Source organism: Perca flavescens, chromosome 12 (genome assembly GCF_004354835.1).
Source record: "Perca flavescens isolate YP-PL-M2 chromosome 12, PFLA_1.0, whole genome shotgun sequence".
Classification (NCBI taxonomy): Eukaryota; Metazoa; Chordata; class Actinopteri; order Perciformes; family Percidae; genus Perca; species Perca flavescens.
Window position 1 is genome coordinate 25,863,832 of NC_041342.1, and position 18,398 is coordinate 25,882,229.

The following is an 18,398-nucleotide window of genomic DNA, read 5'->3' on the forward strand; positions in this document are numbered from 1 at the left end:
GGCCGAGAGGGCGGCGAGTGAAGGGCCGCCAACGTGAAGCAGCCAATCCAATAAGAGGACACTGGATAGTCCCTTACAGGCCACAACAGGAGAGGAGAGGAAACAAAGCGAGGAAAGTGAGTAGAGAGGAAACAAGAGGAGAGGAGGAAGGAATAGGATGGTAGAGGAGAAGATGACGAGAGGAAAAAAGAAAAGAGAGTAGAGGAAATGAAGAAAGGAAACGAGAGTAGAGAATAGGGTGTGATGTCAGAGCAAAGGGTACAAATCTCATTTCCCTGGGTGATTGACACAAACTGGCTGCCTTCTGGTCTTGTGTGCACATATGTGAACACACGCACACGCACACGCACACACACACACACACACACACACACACACACACACACACACACACACACACACACACACACACACACACACACACACACACGTATGTGATGAGGCCTCAAGAAACTGATACCGGAGAGCCCTTCAACTGTCTCTCTACATTTAACGTTTGTATTTGCTTTTGTATTGATGCTTTCACATATTAAAAACATTATTCTGTAATGTAAGTAATAAAACAAATTTCCAATAAATTCCAACTACACTTGCAATATTCCACTGACAGAATTGTCATAAAGCCTCTTAAAGTCAGGGATGTTTCGCCACCTTATCTTTAAAACAACAATCATAATTCCAGATGACATGCACCTATGCATATCATCAATATAAAAGTGCAATTACATCTAACGCACACGTGTATAATGTCAGTCGGTGCCACTTACAATCCCATTTGCCACTGAGGGATACCACCCACACATTGTTTTGACACCGAGTATATGCATTTTATAATAGAAAATGTCACAGGGGAACATTTACCACGTTGTCATAATTTGATTACAGTGTGCAAGAATGATACAGCTGTCGGCGCGATATTAAATACAAACAGCGAGCAGGTCTTTTCACGTCAAATCTGCACTTTAAGTGACAATGTCATGCCAGTCCGCAAAATTGCAGTGTCAACAACAATGGGCTTTAACATCATTCTGAGGGGGAAATGTAAGTTTCTGAGACGGGGGGCTGCAGGAGAAGTCACATATTCAATGTAAAAAGAAATTGTAAATGTGCTCATAAACATTATTGTCGTTCTTTAAGAGTAACGATAGGAAGTTATCGGTTTGTTAGGGGGCTTAGAGACAGAATTGTTGAGGGCTGAAGATGTTTTGATGGTGGCATTATGGATACAAAATATCACTTTAGGCCTCCAACGATAAGAAAGAAAATGTTTTATCATCGTCAGTGTCTTAGTCTTCCACGTTACACTGGATCCCCTCTTTGAAGGACAGAAACATAAACAGTTGTGAGTGTCAGGATCAGAAAAGAAAAAGGGAAATTGGGATCCAAATAACTACACTGGTGACAAAGAGCACTTATCTTATTGAAGCCTTCCTTTTTGTTGACTGGTCGGAATAAATATTTTTCTTGCATGGCTGCTTTGAGTGTGTTACCAACGCTTTTGCTGTTCCAACATGCCGCTGAAACTTGTCAGATCGAGTTTTCCAGTGTGTCTGCTGAGTTTTGGAGAGGAACGAAGAGGAATCCAATTTTTGTTATAAAAATGTCTTGTCGACTGTGACTGGTATGTGTATGCACGTCTGTCTTCATGCGTCTATGTGTGTGTGTGTGTGTGTGTGTGTGCTGAAACTGTCGGGAAATAAAGCAGCTAAAGTTGATTTTTTTTCTCTTTTTAAAAGAGAAAAGTAAAAACCGCAGGTCTGTCTAAATGTCTGTGTCTGTGTGTGTGTCTGTGTGTCTGTGTGCGTGCGTGAACACTCACTTCCCGGTCTGTGGGTATATTTAGAGATTGTTGACAAGAGTGAAAGTGCCACTCTAACATTTTATACATGTTATGCCACTCTCACATTCTCTCTGGTGGACACACACACACACACACACACACACACATCAGGTATGGACAATTTAGAGACTTTGATGAATAAAACATTTTGGAACACACACTGTGCAGCATTTTATTTATGCACCATAGAACTAAATTGCCCTTAGTGCATGAACAATCATGTAAATGCATGCTTCCAAAGTTGATTTGGGTATTTAATGAGGAGCAAATTAAATTATGAAAGGCAAAAGAGAAAACAACTCTCCCTAGAACACTATGTTCATGTCCAAAGGCCCTGAAACTCCAGCTCAAATATACAGCCTCTAAAGTTTACCCTCAGCCTCTGCCATGCTTGCACTCTATACTTCTCTCTCGTCGTTCTTCACCCGACCCCACATCTTATACACTATCAACAGAGCAATTAATACTATACAGGTGTCATATTTTGAGGTTGAAACAATTGAAAAATGAATAAAAACACAAATATATATATATATATATATATATATATTTGTATATGTACATATATATGGTGTAAATAAATAAAAGGCTTGTTTTGTTTTCTTGGACTGGTTTAGACTTTGAAATTGCAAAAACTATATTTTCCAAACACTGCAGCTAAACCAGACCATTGTGAAGCCTCATTTCACTAGCCAAAAAGACAGAGAAAACACTGCTATTTAAAACGCTGCTGTCACATATTAAATATTTGCCGTCATGACACATAGAGAGAAAAATAGAAAGTAAACTGCTTGTCTCTGCAGTGTGTGTGTGTGTGTGTGTGTGTGTGTGTGTGTGTGTGTGTGTGTGATTCAGCATAAAAAGCGTGAGCTGACCTGCTCACAGGTCCACTCTGTATTCCAGACAGACTGCGGTGTTTGTGCTTGTGCGTCAGTAGGTGTGTGTGTGTGTGTGTGTGTGTGTATCTCTGCATGTGTGTTTGCTGATGTCCGAAGCAACAGTCGATACTATTGAAATCTACTCATTCATGTCTGGCCACGAGGCAAAGCTCAAATGTCCTTGTGAATAAGAATCACACCGATTTATCTCTCTCTCTCTCTCTCTCTCTCTCTCTCTCTCTCTCTCTCTCTCTCTCTCTCTCATTATTCGTCCTCGTCTTTCCTTTCAGCTGTAAAACCCTAATTTTGTTTCCAAATGTCTTTCGAAAATCCGCTCTCATGTTTCTCTCTTCTTTTCTTTCTCCTCTCTGTGATATGAAATCTGTAACCAGGTTATTCGCTTCAGTCAACAGCTGCTGCAGTTAACAGGATAGATATGCATCCGCAGTGAAAAATATTACAGTAAGATTTGATAACATACAGACACACACATCATCCTGAGGTGGATAATGGCACTCGGGCAATATTCAGCAACAAAATCAATAAGGATTGGACAAGCTTGTGCAAGTGAACATGCAAGCTTTGTGCAGCAGTCAAACTAACAACAAATATATTTATTATAGAATGTGTAACTTAATATACTTCAATTAATTAATGAATTAATTAAAGAGGGACATATTTCTTTCCCAGACTCTCCCTGTGACATTAATGCAATACTGAAGAAAAAGAAAAAGGATTTACTTCTCAAATAAGCCTTTTTAATTTCAGAGACATGGCCGGCAGACAAAAATCATTCTGGAAGTCGGCCCTGACCTGTGGCAGGGATTTCTAGTCATTGCAGCACCAGCGAGGCCCAGTTCAGCGGGGCCAGCTAATTCCTGGTACAGACTAGGCAAAATGGGAAAAGCACACCATTGCATTCCTCATAGATTACCATCTACAAAGTGTATTTTGGATCATTGGTAAACCAAATCCTATTATCTACTTTTTTCCTTTTTTGTTTCCCTGAAATAAAGTTAAACAGACTTTCTTGATATGTCAGGTGCAGCAGTATCGGCCTGTGAACATGGCCACGTACAGAATTGTGCGTTTCTTTGTAAATTTAGAGCATTTTGAGCAGTTTATCTGATCAGAAGAGTCGAAAATATAAGAATTAATATTCACAGAAAGCGGTTTGAAATTACTTTACGTTTCTTAGTATCTAACAGTGGACAACAATATCCACCCTACTTCAAATAAAACATTTTCATGTGCTTGATTTTTGTTGGAACTGATATGGATGCCTGGTGCTGCAACACTGAGCTTACCAGAAGCCAGAGAAGACATTTACTCAAGAGCTGACAATCTCCACTTATGCCTCATATTCATCCATTTCTATTGAAGACATATGTGTAATAACTTTTGGCTATTCAGAGACGAGGCACGCACTCACAAAAAGCTTACAACCCTGACAGATGACACCAGTGTCCCTCTGCTGACCGACAGGTGACAGAGATTGCTATCTGTCCTGTAGGAGTGTGACAGAGTGTGTGTGTGTGTGTGTGGGGGGGGGGGGCACCAGCCACCCTGCTATGACTCTTTATTGCTGTGCTGTGCCAGCGTGTACAACAGCAGCCACTAATCTAGCTGGCTGGCAGGCAGACAGGCGGCTGGCTGGCTGGCCGGTTTGTACTACAGGCGGCATGCAAGTGCAAGCCAATTAGCTCAAGTTTAACTGTTGCCAAGTACACTGTTTTCACTCACAAATTCTGCAGTAATAACCCTTTATTGTAGAGTTAATAATGATAATAAGAACAATGGGAAACGTCTTTGATGCCTGCCGGGAAGCGGTGTGCTCTGCTCTGCATGGAGGCCAAAGGTCAGCGTTACAGAGCAGCAGAACTTACGGCTGAAGGGGGATTTGGGAGGATGCTCAACCAACGGCCAAACATTTGTTTTAACTTATCGAAAGGCTGCCAAGTATACGATATGAATATCAATCTGCTCGTGTGTGGTCATGCAGATGCATAGTGGTGTGCGTTCCTGCAGGTATGTGTATTTATGCATCGGTTGGTTACATCAGGCCTCCTGTATCAGTCTCCTGCCTGGATGCCCGACTGGCTACACGGAGAAAAATGATAAGTAGGCTACACAAATACTGCCTGGCTGCAATCGATGGACGCAAATGCACCCACAGTGTCTTCTGGGGTGGTGTGAGAGGGAGGGGGGTGAATATTAGCTTATTTTCCAAGCAGGGAGGCTTGTGATCTGGCTCACGTGTAATTGACGAATGGGGGGGAAACCTGAGAGAGATATGATGTGGCGGTGGGGGCAAAGGTGGGGGTGGAGGGGGATAGACACAGAGAGAAAGAGACACGGAGCAATATGGAGAATAGAAAGTATCTGACATCCGACACAACTCCTCTCCCCCCCATTAGGCTAATTCTTTGACTTTCTCTTGTTGCCGATAGCGTCTCCAAGTGATATTTCCCCCTGTAACGGCATTACCAGTGGCTGCCTTCTCCAATGCAATCAAACCATTAAACACAGAGCTACATCCCCTGCATGGAGTGATTTCCTTCCAATAGAAAATGACTGGACATGAGCTACTCCCCTTTCCTGTCATCAATAAAAGGAATAATTGGCTCTGCGCGTGCATTTGCAGGGAGAGGATTCTTCTTTGCTCTGTTTATTAGAAATAATCATCTCTTTAATATCAAAGCCAAGCGTTTTTGTTTTGCATTTCCATATATTTTCTAAAATATGACAAGGGAATAGGATGCTTCGTATGATTTAACACTGCTTCTATAGTCGGTAAAACATGGGAGAAATCTCTCCTATTCACATTTAAATGACTTTGATGAAAGAATAAAAAATGTTTAAACAGTTTAAAATGTCTATTTTTCGAGAAATATGCAAAAGATAATGATAATAATGCGCTATAAATATTAGACATGAAATAAACGGTGTGTGAAAAATGTGAAAATAAAAACTTTTGATCCAAGTTCTAACACGGAATATTGGACACATCAATCAGAGTCGCCCCAAAACCCCAATCTGCGTTGCGGACAGGCTGCAATTTCCAGTGAAGGAAAAAACAAACAAACACATTTGGTTAGTTTGATAAGCGAGACAGCCCTACAATATCCATCCGTTTAAATGATTGCATCCGGCCGTTCGCACTTAATGGCGGCGATTATAACAGCGATAACGAGACAACAATAACACAAAGTTTTAAAATGCAGACCGCGCAGGACGCGTTCTCTCTCCGAGGGGGCCCGCTCTCCGGTCTGCGTGTTCAAACACTTGTTATTTACCGGCGACGCGTTTATTTCAATTACCGTCTGCATGTCAAATTAGCTCTCCTATGTAGGGTTTATTAGCACAACAAAATAATAAAACACACACAGGGGAGGGGGAGAGGAGATGGAGAAAAGGGAGGGGGGGGGTATGGGGAGAAGAAGTGGAGGAGTTCTGCGTTTAATAAAGAACGAGGAATTAGTGCATATTGATAGGACTTAATAGACCGAGGGGGGTCATCAAACTTGTCGCGACTGAGCGATCCACGGTTAATTTACTATCAGTGTCATGTTATGGGAGAGAGAGAAAAGGGGAGGGGGTTAATGCGCGCGTCGTGACGCATTAATATTCCCAAATATGAGAAGTGGATGAGAATATATATGTTCAGACGGAGAGAAAAAAATAGCTACATGAGGGGCAGAACAGGTGGGAGGAGGTGAGACTTTACATCCGCTTCTTTCTTTCTGTCTCAGAGAGGAGCCGGTAAATAAACTTGGCGAGCAACAAAAATCCACTCACATAAAAAATAAATTCTACTTTTAATTCTCTTAAAAAAAACATCCTCATCTGATGAATATGATTTTGAAGCTGCTCACCAGATGTTTAATGATTACCTATAAGTCGCGATAAAAGTGAGAGTTAACTGGTTTCCTTATAATTAAGCAGGTGGGAAGATTTTTTCTTTCTTTTTTTCTTGTGTGTCTCGGACGTGGCGCTTCTTCTGAGCCAAATTAAAATAAACTTCTCTCCCTGCGGCCATCGAGCCAGCAGAGAGGTGTGAAATGGACATTAATTTTAGTTCACTTCTCGCTGCGCAAAGGAGGGGAGCGCGAGAGATCAATGGCGAGCAATAACAGCTGACTGCTGAGAGAGAGAGAGAGAGAGAGAGGTGTGTGTGTGTGTGTGTGTGGGGGGGGGACAATCGAAAACGCTGACAAATAAATCATCTTTTGCTACTTTTCCTCCAACCTCGACACGTTTTTCCCCTCTTCTTTGCGCCTACGGACTATTCCTTTGGGAGGGGCGGAGGGAGACAGAGGAGGAGACGAGGCCTTTCAATGAATAAGTAAGAAAAACACAGATGTGTTGAGACTTTCAATTAAATATCGAGGCTATCACGTTGAATTTGGCTGAGAAAGCAAAATATGCAGAATTCCTCATAAAAGGCCCGTTTTATGTTGCTTCATTCAAAAAGAATTAAATTCATATTTTGGGCTGAGCATATGCATCCTTACATGTGATTTGTATCGGTGTAATAATCCCAAGGCTCCGAGGCAAAGTCTCTGAATTAATACCAAACAGACTGGAACGCGCATGAAAACTTACAATGAAAAAAAAAAAAACACCCAAAAGTTACAATCAAAATCCAACTTCCATAAAAACATATCAATAAAAAAATGTCAGGCTGTCGTAGCGCGTTTTAATGTGAAGGTGAAATAAGCGGCGGCCTGTAAATCACTATCACAAATAATAAAAATGATGCAGGCACTGAAAACATCCCTCTAGATGACAGCCAGATCACAGAACAGGTTTAAATAGACTAAAGATACAATCATGTGCGTGTGGAAAAAATGCAGCTTTAATTTCTCTTAATTAATAATAAACACCGGCCTATTTATAATGATCGTTTAAATAGCCTACTTTGTACCCTTAATACAAAGCAATGGAACAGAAACCAGTCTGCCAAATCGCTCTGAATGTCTCATTAATATGTCATTTAAAACATAAGAATTAAACTGAGATTTGGAGGTTTTATAAAACACACACACACATATATATATATATATATATATATATATATATATATATATATAATAAACATTAACTGGAGAAATATATAAAGCTCTACTCCGCATTACATCAATCATCAAAATGACTGATTGAGTGAATGCATGTAGAGGTAGGCTATATCTATAATATATAGGAAGAGGAATGGCCTGTCTCATTATAGCCTGTCGATAATTACAAATGCTCACTTTTCTTTATCAGCAAATTGTGTCAATAACAAATATGCTAAACTAAAACTGCCCACCCCACCGGAAACAAACCATCATGTAGGCTGTTCTATTCACTTTATATGATGCAATTTAACATGTTGAAAATATTTGTTTCTGTAACATCTCTCCTCCTGCCCAATTTTCCACTTTTAAAAAGAGAATTATTGCTCGCTAATGTGTGCGTTTGGGAAATGAAAAGGCTCGGCCGGGTCGTTAGAAGTCAGGGCTGGTTGATCGGACAATCAATACAATCAATTTGGAAGGGATTCATCACGCTGGCTTCACTGGATCTGGATTCGGAATTTGTGATTTTTAGGAACTATAATTCAATCTTCACAGTGCGGTGAGTTCAATGACCCGCACCGGGCGCACCTTCGCTCCAAAAGTGTGTTTTTACGCGCTATTTATTGCCGGCAGTAAGAGAACTTTTCAACTTGGAAATTACTACTAATAGGTCTGCTGCATTTTTCCCACACTAGTAATTTTATTATTCCCTGTTCTGAGGGGTTGCGGCTTTGTGCTGCAGTGCGCGTTGATTCCGGCGCGTATACGTGACTGCTCACTTGTTTGCTTCAGTGAGGTCGTTCCCTTTTTTTTTTTTTTTTTTTCATAAACGGCATGGATGTGATTAAGACCAGGCGGGTGCACAAGCAGAGAAATAAAGGAGGGAGCACAAATGACTATAAAAGATTATAAAGTGGTGAGTCCGACTAACAAAATAAAGTCAATCTCATCCACGGTTTTCATTGTCTGCGCCCGTCACTCGAATACAAACTAACTTTTTGAATCAAAAGGAAATAAAAACGAATTAAATTGCACTCATCATGTCTACAGTATAAATAATCTGACGAGGGACAACACAAAAATACAGAGAAAACAAAGGTGTGGAAGTTATTTGCCAAAAATAATTAAAAATAAATAAAAATAAAAAAAACTTAAATTATGTTTAAAGTATAATCCTTTCTGCCTGATGAGACACGGTAGAAGGTCGAAAATGTAAATGAAAAGTGAATGTTGTATCCGGTATTACCGACGCAGCAGCAGCGGGACCTGGCGCTTTGGGGAAGCCGATTTTGGCTCACTGTGCTCGGCCATGAAGCTGGGAGGCCCCCGGGACTTCCTCTGGCTGGGCCCAGCTTATTTAGGGGGAGGATGTAAATTACAGTGGCTCCCTAGTTAACAGGTGTTTCCCAACTGTGTTTAGGCCTGTGTGTGTGTGCGTGTGCGCGCGCGCGTGTGCACGTGCACGACCATGCTGCAGCAAGTCGCCTTTCCTTTTTAATTCAAGCCGTCTGTTTCTCTTTGAGAGAAAATGAGAATAATTTGTTGCGCATTTGAGGACTTGCATTCAACCACGCTTATAGGGCAGGGTTTTCCATTTTCTCTAGTTTTGTTCTTTTTCACAATGTTTTGGTAATTTAGTTTTAATTGCTACGATCACATTTGGTTGAATAAAAATAGACGTTCAAAAGCCGAGATTAAAACGCAATTTCGATTATGAAGATTAATGATTATTACAGTACGGCAGTTGATGCCACATGTCCTCACCATCATGAGATACAGTCGACTAACCAGTGCTGACTTCAGAACTAAAGCTTAACTTTTAAATAAATATAATCAGTGCAGGCCTGCTCACTAACGTTCATTATTGATGATATAGCTGGTGATGACGGGGAAAGATCGCGTGAGCTCTGCAGCAAAGTTATATATTTTTAACTCTTGTATTGGGAGGTTTGAGAATAATTAAACTATCTAATCATTAATTCTGAAAGGACATAACCCACCTTCATCAAACGCAATGACACAAGCGATAAGTAGAGCTGTAAAAAGTTTGAATATTGGTTGCAGCGTGTGGCCGTGCACTACTTGTAATGTGCTAATGTATGGTGATGGTGATGTATGCGTAATGGCACTGACACACACGCATTATACTGAAGTATTCAAGTTTTTTTTTCTAGAAACCACTTTCTTGTCTGGGAACCTCGGATATGCACGCACACGCGTCCACACACACACACACTTAGGGAGACAATAACAGATATAAATGTAGACGCACTAGCGCGCACACGCGTGGAAGTCCGTGTCCAAACGGAGACAGACCGTGCCGTGACTTTTCTATTTATTTAATTTGTGTTACGCGTGGAAACGCCACCGCGCACAGCGACCAAAGCGCATAATCCTCGAGAAAGTTTATTGAAACGACTCAATATCCGCTTCCAAAACACAACGATGCGGCGGAACTCGAAAAAGGCGTGGAAACACAAACTGTATGAGCTCCAAACCGATCAACAACAACAACAAAAAAAGACAGTCAGTGTTACTCACCTCGCCGTGGTAGAATCCGCCTTTTCTGCAGACGACTCCTCGGTTTCCGCGGCTTCTTCTTCTTTTCTTTTTTTTTATCCTCACAACAAACCGAAAACTTTTCTGCGGAGTGCCAATATCAGTAGCAGAAGCCCTTCAGGCTCTTGCGCAGCAGCACCGGAGATAACGGGAGGCGCTTTGTGGAAGCAAAAGTAGTTAACACCTCCCTGTTAGGTTACCAAAGCGCAGCCAGAGAGCAGGACAGAGAGAGGGAGAGGAGAGGGAGAGAGAGAGGCTGACTTTCCTTAAACACAGTGTAAAGTGGGTATCAATAGCGCAATCGCGCGTGCAGCCCCTCCGCTGAAACACCGAGAGGGACGATCAGTGAGAGGAAAGAGGAGTGAAGGCGGTGAGGGAGCGCAGGAATCGCATAGACTGTGGCAGGCAGTGGTGGTGTAAGGGGAGGGGGGGGCTGGGGGGTCTCACAGTGCTCCACAGCGACGTGTGTGAGGCTGGAGCTGGGCTGCGCGAGGCTGAGTGGGGAGTGTGGGGGTGGATGGGAGGGAGGGAGGGGTGTCCAGGGTCCAGAGCCCTCCGAGGTGCAGTGCTGCCGCGCAGCGCTCGGCTCGTTCAATGACTGACTGACTGACTGGCAGACACACACAGACAGACAGAACACGGCTCGGCTTTTTTTTTCCCTTGGATAAAAACAATACACGTTAATCTAATGATCATTACTTCTTAATCATTTCGATGTGAGTTCATTTCCTCTCCGAGCATCACATTGACCATACACTGCTCCAAAACAGCGTTTTTTCTTCTTCTCGCCTTCAGAGAATCTGGATCACTCAGTTTCCTCTCCTGCGAGAGATCAGGGAACCGGACAGTGTTCATATCTTACATTAGTGCCAGTCCTTTTTGTGCCATTTGTGCCATGACAAAGTCAACTTTACCAAAATGTGTCTTTTTTTTTCTTGTTATAGTTCCACAAAATGGGATTACGAGTGATTACGAGGAAATTAAAGAATCGGAGTGTAGATTTAGTTTGGGGATTTCTAGTGTCCACGTGCATGCGTGGACACTGTTTCTCAACACCCCCACCCTTCTGCCTCTCCCCTCTGTCTGGTGTTTCGTTCCCCTGGGTGATTTCCACTGCGCTTTGTGCGCAAAGTGAATGAATTATCCTCTCTCTCTCTCTCTCTCTCTCTCTCTCTCTCTCAGAGAGAGAGAGAGAGAGAGAGAGAGAGAGACTATTTGCCATAAAGCCAATGAAGTCCACCTCTTAACAAAAAGAGGTGGACCAGACACTTATAAAGTGCGCACTAGAGACTGAAGTTAGTGAGCCCGAGGGAAGTTCACTAAACCGGCAGCTGTGTGGCAAAGCACGGATCAGCCTAAACTTTCAAGACATTTACAAATGAAGAAGCATGTAGGCTACTTTTGGCTATTTTATAACTCCCCAAACTTCATCTTAAACTTTTTTTTGCAACCGGGCTTAGATCATTTTTTTTTTATAGAAATGACCCATGGCATTTGTGATTGTTTTTAATCAAGTTATTAATTTTTATTTTGGTATTCTTGCTCTCTATTAAAATTACTGGAAAGGTGCATATTATTCCTGACTGTACATACTCTTCCATAAGTGACAACGCACTGACAGCTCCTTGTATGCACCTATTCTTTCGTCTTCAATCATCTGACCACCATTGTAACAAAGCTGTCAGACTTAATCATGGGGAAAATAACTAGGCAAAGGTCATTTATGGTACAAACACAAGTTTTACGCCCAACTATTAGCCCTGGAATATTACACCTGCAATATTTCAGATTTTTTTTTTAGGGGACATTGTAATATGTAATTTGAGCATAAAGTGTGTATGCATGTGTGTGTGTGTGTGTGTGTCAGACTGAGGGAGAGTGAGAGAGACTGGGAGAAGAGAAGCCTCCTGTCCAGTTGTCTTCCTCTCCACTACACCCCCCTGCTGGTCACATATGGAACTGACCAATACTCACAGCTTCGCACTTAACTTTTTATTTCTGTGGTAACTCACTTTGGGTCAGTAACTGTAAGCAGCTGACTAGTGCTCTAAGTGGCACAAATACATTTGCATGGTTTGAATCTAACAGGGCAGTGAAAGGGGAAACTGTGACACAAAATACAGTAAGTTCTTACAATGAAACAAATATGGATTATGATAAACAAATCACTTTATATTCCTTGTAAAACAATGTGAGGTAAAAAGGAATCATCAGGTGCAATTGTTAAAATGTCCGCTGGCATTTTTACTGTATTGGACAGGGCACTTAGTGGGAAAAGCACATTGTATTTTTGGATTCACATGACATTAATTCATGAAATAAGTACGACAGATTGTAGATAAAGTGCTCTGTAGACCGGAAGTGCCAAAAAGGCTGATTCTATCTAATTTCTCCACAAATATGATGTCTCCCACCTACAGTCCATCATACAAGATGTGTGATGGTTTTCAAATGGAATTTTGATCTGGTTCCACACTATACCAATGTTTTAGGTAACAATAGCGTGGGAAAAGTGAAGAGGTTTGTGTGTGTGTGGTCTCCATACACATGAGGGGCAGTAGCAGCAGTGCCATTAGTGCTGTGTTGTCTTGCTAATAGGCTCAGTTTGGAGTCAATGGGCTGACTGAGGAAGAGGACCATCCATGTATTAGATCCCTCTCTATTCAAAGTCTAATGCCACTCTTCAGTCCCACCCTCTGATGTTTTTAAATGCTGCCTCTGTGTGTATTGACTAGGAAGCACTTTGATAGCACCTGTTGCACTGCTGTGGCATCTGCACGGCCCCCCACCACTCTCGAGCAAAGGCATTCCCCATGCAGATATCAGAAGCACAAGGGATACTATGGATTTGCTTAAAGGTGTGTAAGACATATGGGATTTTAGTGGCAGATTTAACCTAACTAGCAATGCAGATAGGTTAGTTATATTTGCCTAGGTTTTTAGATATCTGTCTCTGCCTCCACACCAATGCACAAGGTGAATGGGATTTTGTTTGTGCTCACAGCTTTGAAAGGATATATTCCAAAGGTTCTAAAGACCCAACTCTTTCCAGAATCAAGGTCTGTTACTCTACTCTGTACACCTCATTGAGAACAGTTTCTATTGACAGCATGTTTTTTTGGATTATCCAGACTGACTTTAGTCCTGAGAAAAGACACAGCCCTCTCAGTCATTTGAATGAGGCCACTCCAGTGATGCAGTGGAGGTGCCAACGCAGCGGGTTCTGGCAAAAAAAGGTGAAAAGGTTGCCGAACCGGAACACCACACAAGTATTTGTACTGTAAAATAGTTGCCATTAATAACTTTCCAGAGTCGTAAAATCCAGCCTTACAGTATTACAAATGGCTGGCAACATCTGGTCATTTCACAGGCTTTCAAAGTCATGTATCTATTACTCAAACTGGATTTTCTGGATTATATTTAATGTCTCACAGATACCTGAAACATGTCCCCAATTGCTTTGTTTTAATACAGGGCTGTTTTTGCTCTGAGAGAGAAAGAGAGAGAGAGAGAGAGAGAGAGAGAGAGAGAGAGAGAGAGAGAGAGAGAGAAATTGTTTCTCTGTTGTCTGGGTGAACCAACCCATTGCAACAGTAAGAGTACATCTCTTTATGCAGACATGCTCCTTCCACAATTCAGAGTTTAAAAAGATGAATGAAAATATATATTTGGTAACGATTAGAATCTTTAATTTGTCCACAAAAGCCCAGACCAACGTTGGATGGATTATAATAGCAAGATACTGGGCGTTCAGCCTGAAAACAGCACTGTTAAAACTGTAAGAAGCTGTGTTGGTGGGAGTGTGTTGTGCCAGGTACCTACCAGCAAAACAATAAAATATGAACCAGGAAGTCCAATTGGAGTTATAGATCCATGAGTTTGGAGACCTATCGGACACAAAAACAATGCAGAGGGGATTATAGTATGAGGAAGGATTTTACCTCATGAAATTTAACTCTCTGGAAAGTTATCACTGCTGCAATCATTTTGCAACAGTAGAAATCCAGTGTTTACATGCAACAAGTAATCTACCAGGAATGTGTGCTTGCAAGTATTTGTTCAGTTAACACACTGGTCCCATTCAAATGAAAGGGCCGCCAATTTTCATGCAGTGCTGTTATCTATCTGAACGTGGACTTAGATATATTATCAATGTAAAAATCTATCTTTTTTTTTGTTATTCTGAGTATCAATAAATACATTAACATGTTAAGTACTTCTATGCACCCAGATGCAAGAAATGGCTGAAAACTCACATTCTCCTGCACCCACACCTCCCCTTGCTGATGACATGACATTAGCGTACAACATTGCGTGTCAGCAGACACAGGTTAACATCAGGGCTCGTTCTGGTTTTCTGAAGATTTTCTTAGCATCCACCTGAACGCAGTCATGTCCTTGTGTTATGAAACCCCTGACATCTCCTCTGAAATGACGGAGTGATAATAAGAAGTCAAGCTGACAGCAAAGGGCCGGGGCTGCCCTCTCACTGTCTGCTTTCACCTCTGCTTGGCCGGGTTTATCCTTAAATTGAATTCCACTTTTTCAAAACTGAGCTAGGAGGGCTGGACTGAGGCGAGCAGAGTGGAGAGGGTGTGACAAGCTGTGGGTTTCTGCTTTGTTTATGTTGCTTGTTGGCTTGGCTAACAGGCATTTTCTTTAAATGGTGAAGCCTAGCAATCGGGTGAGAAAAATAGGTGCTGTCTTGAGGCCATTTTCTGTTTTTTTTTTTGTACTGGTTGGTGTATACCCAGATAAAGACAAGGTTTCCTAGCAGAAAGCCCTTGTCTATTTTATGACTTGAACCCGTAATCCTTTGATATTTTAAGGCAGCTCAAACTTGACCCTCCCTACCACCCAGTGACGAAAGTAATACCCTGTTAGGTCCTTTACACCACGTGGGACTTAATTCCTTAAACAAACCATGTTTGAGGGTGATTTACAGCTAATCTGGACAGGCGACGGTCATTTCTATCTTTCCTTAAATAATTTACGATTGGTGGAATTTATAGCACCGGCTCCCCAGCCGTGCATGCCGCCAAATCCATATGTCTGTAATATAATGAGATTTAAGCGCAGTGAGATTATAAATTATGGTGTGATTTGTTCTCTCGCTGTTTGTCAGGGCATAGCCTTTGAGTGTGTGTGTGTAGCTTGGGGACATGGCTGGCATTTGGCTGCCACGACGCTCTAATTGCTGACGTACACACAGATAGATGGGACCTGATGGTTGGTGTCGCCACTGGAGGGAGGGAGGAAGAGAGGAGAAGTGAGGGACGAAAGGGGAGGAGAGGAGGATGATGAGAAGGGGGATAGCAGACTGGAGAAGATGAGGATGGGGAGGAGAAAAAGGAAGTAGAGCATGGATGGATGGTTAGATAGATGGAGAGACAAGTGAGGAGGACAGATATTGTCTTGTGGCGGGAGGCGCAGCTGCCAGCAGCTACACGGCCAAGCGGTTAACCACACTGACGGAGCCACATTTAGAGAAAGCAAAGCAAAGAGACAGAGAGAGAGAGAGAGAGAGAGAGAGAGAGAGAGAGAGAGAGAGAGGGGGGGAAACAGACTCCGCCACATTCATGTCGCTCTCAGATCCGTTGCTCCAGGGAGCTGTTGGAAAATGAAGAATTACATGGCCGTGATCAGATTACATTACAGAACAAGTGATTACATGCATTTGACTCTTGTACGAAAGAACAAAAAAAAAAAAATGAAGAAAGGGAAAGGAAACATACATGATCTGATTAATTATGTAATTATGTGGTATTTGTTCTGGCTATGATACATGGGCAACAATCTGAGGGGAGGTAGATGGGTAATTTCATCAATGTTTCACCGCTTGCCATCTAAACCCGCTTCAATATGGATTTGACCCAGTCGTCACTTACAGACTTGGCTGCTGTATGTTTAAAAAAAATAAAATAAATCTCTGTCTTTATAGTTGGTTTGCATGAAGAAAAGTGGGAGAAATATATGGGAGCTGATGAATATTAGAAATGTATAGAAAACAGAAACAAGGCTGAAATGTTCCTTAGTCTATACACGCAGATTGTTGGCTCAAGATTCATATGAAAATGTGTAATTGTGGTAAGAAAAAAAAAGTGCTTAAAAACCTTTACGATAGCATTTTGATCATGATCTTGGAACATGAAAGCTCCTTTATTACATCGAATCATATTAATGTTGCATTTACCTTATAAATAATGACACATGGCTATTCTGTATATGATGGCACACGTGATGGAAACCAAATCTATTTGGTTGTTTAAGTCTCAAGACTTACTGGCCAAATCCATAATTCAGGATTTTTCAACCTGCTTGATCCTTACTTTTTCTAACCAATTCCTGGCATTTGGGGGATTGCTTCTACAAATCAAATCATTTGGAAGAAATTCCACGTCCATTGTTAGATTACAAATAACTCTATTTCCATGGATGACGACAAAAAAAATCCGAAAATAATAATGGTGCAAAAAAAAAAATATGGGGTGAAATATTGCGTTGGCTTCAAGACCAGGGAAACAAAAGAGTGTATTTCCTCCCTCGTCGCTCGGGTCGCTCTGTCATCTTCAAACACCTGCGGGGAGTGACTTGTTATTTGCTCTGAGCTGTCTGCATGGTTTGGCTTTTTGATTAGAGAGAGACGGAAAGAAAGAGAGCGGGAGACAGAGGGAGAGAGCAGAGATAGTGAAGAGAGAGACACAGTCTTGAGGCACATGTCAAGCAATGTCACAGATAATCACACATTGTCTTAAAATAGCTTTGAAAATGACAGTGTTGGGGGTGGGCTGGGAAGGGTGATGTGGGGGTTTAGGGGGGGTGTGAGAGATGCATCAAAGCACATGTACCGTAATTAAAGACCAGATAAAGTTAATTTCTGACAACTCCCCAGGGGAACATTCATCCAGGGGCAACATCTTATCCATGAAAAATAAGAGAGGTGCTTGGGGGGGGGTTACATGAGTATCATACATCAGCTTTGTTCTCTCACAGAGATAAAAATATATGGGGGGGTTACTACAGTGACACATAGAGAAAGAGTAATTTCCTCAGTCAGTCAGGTGAAGATGGTGAAGTGGCCTCCTTCTATCATCATCTAGTAAAACCATCCTATTTCATAGTCCAAGTAATCTCCATATCACTGCCTCCACTGGAACTGTCCATGCTGCTGATAGGATGTATTTCCAATGGTTTTGATCATTGGAAATACATTTTCTTTTTTTCTAGAATGAAATCATTGTCTGGTTGTTTGCTCACATTGAAAGCCATATTTGCCATAGCAAGAAAAATTTGGGGTTTGTGTAGCGGAGGTGGGCCAAACAAGCAGCATTCAATGTCATACCATTTCAATCAAGGCGGCACTATACTTGTCTTAAAGTGCTCATATCATGCTTTTTGGCTTTTTCCCTTTCCTTATTGTGTTATGTATCTTTTTTGTGCCCAAAGGGACTTACCATCTCCAACAGAAAACACTGTTCACAAACTGCTCTATTGTAGTCCAGCCTTTACTTCCGTGACAAACGCGCGTCATTTTGCGTCACCTTGTAACAGAGGTTGTAATATTCGCCTAGCTGCTAGTGTGGCACGCCCTCAAAGACCCGAAGAGTTCAGATAGTTGTATCGCCATGTCCAGGAGACGGTGTGGAATTAAGACGTTAGGTATGAAAGACTTATTTGTTAACATTTAAATAACTTACCACTCTGAAACGTCTTCCTTCAGTCTAGGTTGTTCTGCCTGTTTTTCGAGATCAAACTTGGTTTCGAACATGTACGAACCCCACACACAGGGTGAAAAGAGGAGCAGCAGCAATGTGCAGTTAGACAAAAATATGGTGTTTCTTTGAAAATTAAACCATGTAAACCTATTCTAGTCCAACCTCTTAATACAATTATGAACCCGAAAATGAGCATAATATGAGGTCTTTAGAAGCTCCTTGATGAAAAATGTTTTCAAAATCACAAACAAGTCACACATTAGAAGAGGGGGTAGTTACTACTGAGGTCCTAACCTTGTTGAAAATAAAGTTTAGAATTCGTATTTTAAGATAGAAGATGCAGGGT

The 18,398-nt window shown here is 41.7% G+C and overlaps 1 protein-coding gene across 6 annotated transcripts in view; it reads right to left on the bottom strand.

Annotated features, from left to right (window-relative positions):
* Window positions 1–18,398, bottom strand: part of rnf220a (ring finger protein 220a) — a 288,419-nt gene that overhangs the window by 161,452 nt on the left and 108,569 nt on the right. The window contains exon 1 of one of the 6 annotated variants that reach the window (XM_028592715.1): window positions 10,320–10,474. The exons of the other annotated variants lie outside the window; for them this stretch is intronic. The gene's annotated coding sequence lies outside the window, so the exon portion shown is untranslated. Of the gene's footprint in view, window positions 1–10,319; window positions 10,475–18,398 lie in introns of those variants that run through there. 6 annotated transcript variants of the gene reach the window in all.